Genomic DNA, 6,351 nt, shown 5'->3' with positions numbered 1-6,351 from the left:
CTGTGTCCAGTGGGGTCCCACAGGGGTCAGTGTTGGGACCCTTGCTGTTTGTGGTTTGTATCAATGATTTAGACTTGAATGTAAGATGGATTGGTCAATAAGTTCACAGATGATGCAAAAATTAGTGTGTGGTAAACGCTGAAGAGTTAAGCTTGATATTACATAGAACATAGAACATAGAACATAGAACAGTACAGCACAGAACAGGCCCTTCAGCCCACAATGTTGTGCCGACCATTGATCCTCATGTATGCACCCTCAAATTTCTGTGACCATATACATGTCCAGCAGTCTCTTAAATGACCCCAATGACCTTGCTTCCACAACTGCTGCTGGCAACGCATTCCATGCTCTCACAGCTCTCTGCGTAAAGAACCTGCCTCTGACATCCCCTCTATACTTTCCACCAACCAGCTTAAAACTATGACCCCTCGTGCTAGCCATTTCTGCCCTGGGAAATAGTCTCTGGCTATCAACTCTATCTATGCCTCTCATTATCTTGTATACCTCAATTAGGTCCCCTCTCCTCCTCCTTTTCTCCAATGAAAAGAGACCGAGCTCAGTCATTACATGAGGATAGAGATGGACTGATCAGTTGGGCTGATCGGTGCCAAATGAAATTCTATCCGTATAAACATGAGGTGATAAACTTGGGCAGGACAAACAAAACAAGGGAATACATGATGGACAGTAGGACCCTGTGAAGCACCAAGGATCGGAGAGACCCTGATATGAATTGTCACCAGTCCCTTAACGTAGCTGGACAGACGGATAAACGACTCAAGAAGGCAAATAAGATACTTGCCTTTATTAGCCAAGGGATAGAGTTTAGGAACATAGAGCTTATGCTGGATCTGTTCAAAACATTGACTAGACCACAGTTGGAGTATTGTGTGCAGTTCAGGAATCCACATTATAGGAGAGGCGTGATAGCACTGGAGAGGATGCAGAGGAGATTTATCAGGATGTTGCCTGGACTGGGGAATTTCTGCTTTAGAGTCATAGAGCCATACAGCACAGAAACAGATCCTTTGGTCCAACCAGTCCACACCGAGCATAATCCTAAACTAAACTATTTCAACCTGCCAGTGCTTGGCCCATATCCCTTCAAGTATTCCTTATTCATGTATTTGTACAAATGTCTTTTAAACATTGTAACTGTACCTGCGTCCCCAATTCCTCTGCTAGTTCATTCCACACACAAACAACTCACTGAGTAAACAAATTGCACCTATATCTTTATACATCTTTCTTCTCTTACCTTAAAAATATGCCTCCAGTCTTTAAGTCTCACATCCTCAGGAAAAAGGCATCTGCTATTCACCTTATCTATATCCCTCATAATTTTATAAACCTCTGTGAGTCATCTCTCAACCTCCTAATCTCCAACGAAAATAGTTCCAGCCTAACTAGCCTCTCTTTATAATTCAAGCCCACCATGTCCAGCAACATTGTGGCAAATCTTTTCCAAACATTCTCCAGCTTAATAATATCCTAAGGGTTTGTAAAACCAGAAGTGAGGCAATCCATCTCAACGGACCCCAGAGTTTAAAACAAGGCGGGAAAACACTCTGACGCTTCTTCGAAGGCTACGCTGAGGATGTTACCGAGCATGGTAATGAAACATCTGCGAAACGAGAAACCAGCTCGGCGAGACAACCAACCTCAACAATATCCTTCTAGAAGAGGTACTCCAGAACATACCTCACCAATATCCTGTACAACCGCAACATGATGTCCCAAGTCCTGCACCCAAAGGCCTGAGCAATGAAGGCAAGTGTGCTCACCATTTTCTTAACCACCCTCTCTGTTATGAAGAGAGATTGGACAGACTGGGGTTGTTTTCCTTCGATCAGAGGAAATTAAAATTATGAGAGACATAGACAGGGCAGACAAGAAGACACCTTTCCCCTTGTTGAAGGGATCATTGACCGAGGGGCATGGATTTAAGATAAGGGACAGGAGGTTTAGAGGGGACATGAGGAAAAACATTGCCACCCAGACAATGGTATGAATCTGGGGCTCACTTCCTGAAGGAGTGGCAGAGGCAGGAACCCTCAGAATATTGAAGAAATATGGAGATGTGCACTTGTGATGTCAAGACATTTTTAGGTATGGGCAAAGTGCTGGGAAGTGGAATTAGAATAGTGAGGAGGTTGTTTTTGACAACATTAGACACGATGCACTGAAGGGCCATTTTCTGTGCTGTAGATCTCTAACACTCTTTGTGTCGCCCAGCCATACTGCTCTACCATCTCTCTCTTTCCTGTCTTTCTCCATCTCTGTAAACATTTCTACCTGTCAGTCTGCATCAGTGACAGAATCTCCTTCTCTCTCTGTCTCTCTCCATCTGTATTTCTCTGTGTTTATGTCTCTTTTATTCATCGCTATCCAAGTCTCCTTCTGCATACCTGCCTTTCATTCTCCTTCTCTCTCTCTCTCTCCTCCTCTCACTGTCTCTCTCCCTCTCTCTCAACCTCCCTGTGTCTCTCTCTACCTCTCCCCATGTTTTGCTCCCTCTCAGATGTAGATGTAAATATATGAATTAGGAGCGGGAGAAGGCCATTCAGCTCAAGATCCTGTGCCGCTATTCAGTAAGCTGCTGGTTGGTCTGACCGTAACCTCAAACCAACAGTGCGCTCCTCCACCTGATTACTTTTCATCCCCTTGTTTGACAACAGCCTGCTGTAAAAATGGCCAACAACTCTCTGCCTGGTAAGGTGCTGGAAGCAGATTTCCACACAGCCACAATCCTTTGAGAGAAATTCTTTTGCCTTTTAGACAATGCTCCTTTTTATCCTTTCCGAAAAATGGTTAATTTCAAATTTTCCACATTATTCCCCATTTATCACATCTTTGCCCACTCATTTAACCTTATTTAGAACTTCCTTTACAGCATGTCACAACTTACTTTCCAACCAACCTTTGTCTTGTCTTCCTTGACTCGCTTCTCTACTCCAACTCTCTTGTGTTCTATCTCTCTCCCTATCCTCCTGACTATCTCTCCCTCAGCCTGTATCATTCCCCATCTTTATCTTTCTTTCCATCTCCATTGATCTCTCTCTCTCCACTTCTGATTCTTTCATTCTCTGTTTCCCTTAGCCTTCCTTTCTCCTTCTCTCGCCCACTCTCTGTTTCACTCAACATTTTTTCTTTGCTCATTAACAGGATGAGCTTGTCACTCGCTAGGCAGCATTTATTGCATATTCCTAATTGCCCAGAGGGAAGTTCAGAGTCAATCACATTGCAATGGGTCTGCAGTGACATATAGGCCAGGCCAGGTAAGGATGGCAGTTCCCTCCCCTAAAAAAAATTTGTGAATCAAATGGGATTTTCTAACAATCAACAACGGATTCGTGGTCATCATTAGATTCTTAATTCTAGGTTTTTTTTTAAGTGAATTCAAATTCCACCATCAGCTGTGGCAGGATACAAATGTGGGTCCCCAGAATGTTATGTGGGTCTCTGGATTAACAGTCCAGGAATAATATCATTTGGCTTTTGCCTCCCCTGCCTCTTTCGCTCTGACTCCTGTCTCTTTCACTGTCACTCTCTCTCTATCACCCTCTGATTCTTCTGCTTTCCTATATCTCTCGATGCTTATCCCCTGCCCACTTATCTCTCTCTCCCACCCTGCTTCTCTCTGTCATTCTCTAAGTGATCCCTATACCACAAGTTCCTGCTGGGCATTGAAACACTGAGTCCTGGGGCAGCAGTTAAATGCATCCTTTCTCTCCCTCCCTGTCTCTGTCACGCTCACACTCCCATTCAAAGTGCCTCTCTGTCTTCCTCCTTCTCTCCCTCCCTTCCTCCTTTCTATCCTTCTTCCAGATGGATGTCTTGAAATTGAGCGTAAATCTCTCCCGGCTCTTCCTCACTAATTGATATGAATCCATCATCAGTGAACATGGGCCCCTTTCCCACTGGACCCTCTGGTATCTCACCTTCATACCCCACATCCTCTCCAACATGTAAACCTCATAATTCCACCTCCACAACAGTGTCCGACTGCACTACACCAGCCCTTGACCAACAGAAACCCTTGCTCATACTCTTCCCGCCTCCTAACTTCATGATTCTGATGCCCTCTCCCAGCATTCTCCTTCCACGCTCCAGAAATCTCAACATGTCTGAAATGGAATGGCCCCTTTCCGATCTTACCAAAGCATTACTCCAGGAGGACTGTTGGCCTGTCTGACCCCACCCTCAATCTCACTGACTTTCTCCCCTAACCTCATTGACCTCTTCCCCTGACATCACTGACCTCCAATTGCCTCACACCATCCCTCCTCCCTCTTTCTCTGTGCCCTGCTGCAGACTCACATTCCCTCCATCATCCTTCCACCTCCTGCCCATCACTGCTTCCTCCACCCCACCATTGACAGCAGAGCCTTCAGATACCTAGAGCCTGCTCTCTGACCTCCTGCCCTTCATCCCTGGCCCTCTCCAGGTCGCTCTTTCATCCATCTCAACTTGGAGATTGCCCACACAGCCAAATATCTAGCCTTCCACTGTTTCTCCCAGTCTTTGTGTAAAAGTGAGACTGAAGTATGTGTAAGCTCGTACACAGCACAGACAGAGGACAATGAGCCTATTGTGACTGTTAGTCCAATCAGTCCAATGAGCCCGTTTGCCCAGCTCTTCCTGAGTAACCCTGCAATTGTTTCCTTTCCAACGATTTCTCCAATTTTGAAAGTTGTTGTTGAATCTGCTGCCACTCACCTTGCAGACAGTCACATGCCCGCTGTATAAAAATGTTCCTGTCTTCTCTTTTGTTCTTTAGACTCATTCTTAAATGTGTGCCCTCTGGTTCCTGACCCTCCTGTCCGTAGACACAATTTGTCCTGCACTTACTGAATCCAAACTCTCAGATTTGGATCCCCTCATTAAGGTAGACCTATTTACAGCACAGGAGGAGACAATGCAAACTGTCAAGTAAATGCTGTCATTCATGGAGCAATCCAGTCAGAACCAGTCCTCCCCTACTCGAGCCCCAGAGCTTTCAGGTTTAGTTACATCAAGGGCCCATCCAATGTGCTATTGCTGCTTCAAAAATAAGTTCTTTCTAATTCCCCATATCTCTTGCTGAACAAATTGGAATGTATTCTCAGTGTGAAGGTGGGATGCTGTCTCCACACGGATTGTGCAGTGATCACTCTCACTGATACTGTCAGGGCCAGATGCACGTGCAGCAGGCAGGTTGGTGAGGATGACAGTGAATATGTTGTTCCCTCACCACCTGCCACAGGTCCAGTCTAACAGCTTGATCAGGTGTAACTTGACCAGCTTCCTCAGGACTGATGCTTCTGAGCAACTCTTGATGGTGGATTTTGAAGTCCCTTCCCCAGAGTAGATCCTGCATCCTTCCCACCCTCAGTGCTCCCTCCAAGTATTGTTGATGTTGGTGGGAAGGACGGAGCTATGTGGCAATCAGCAAGCAGTTCTCTTCCCCATGTTTGACCTGCTGCCATGAGACTTCAGGGGTTCAATAATTAATGGGGAAGGCTCCCAGGGCAATACCCTTCTGACAGTGCACGCCATTGTATTGTTGACCCTGCTTGGTCTGTCCTGCCAGTTAAAAACTGAATGAGAAGACAATTCTGTGCATGATTTATTGCTTGGAGACAGAGCTGCTGTTGGATTCTGTTCCTGATCTCCGAGTGCAGGTGATGTGTGTATTTGTGAGAGAGCAACTGATACTTTTTCCATCACTATTCTGCTTTTGCTAAATTAAAATCCCCAAACCAGGGAATGGCTTCCTCCAGTGCTGTTAGATTTCAGGAAGTGCAGATGGTTCACAGTTTTCTCCCGTTTCAATAACAAACATCCAGCTGCTCCGAGCTCTTTCTTTCACTTCCTCTTTTGGTGAAGTTTCAAACTTGTGATCCGACAGACTTTGCAGTTTTTTTTACACTGGGGGTTTCTGCTGTGGTCAGAATCTCTAATAATAAATGTCCAAGCAGTGACAATTTCAGCAGCTAAGAGCAGTCAGGGCTGAGGAACCAGGCTCACTGGGAAACACATTGGGAAAATCAAAGCCATCCTCTTCAGCTCTCGGCACAAATTCCATCCCTCTCCTTGAGCACTATCTGATGTTCAACCAGACTCTTTACAACATTGGCCTCATCTTTGAGGCTGATCTGAACCCCACATCCTCCACATCACAAACAGCTGCCACTGAAAATCTCAGCCGTGTCTTTGGGACTCCAAATGTGACCATTCCAAAGTAGTCCTGGCCCACATCACAGCTACTGCCCTCCAAAAACTTCAGCTCATCCCAAACTCTGCTGCCCACATCCGAACATGCACCAAGTCCTGTTCCCCCAACACCCTCTGTGCTCACTGACCTAT

Source organism: Stegostoma tigrinum, chromosome 8 (assembly GCF_030684315.1).
Source record: "Stegostoma tigrinum isolate sSteTig4 chromosome 8, sSteTig4.hap1, whole genome shotgun sequence".
Lineage (NCBI taxonomy): Eukaryota > Metazoa > Chordata > Chondrichthyes > Orectolobiformes > Stegostomatidae > Stegostoma > Stegostoma tigrinum.
Note: the sequence above shows the minus strand (reverse complement) of the source record.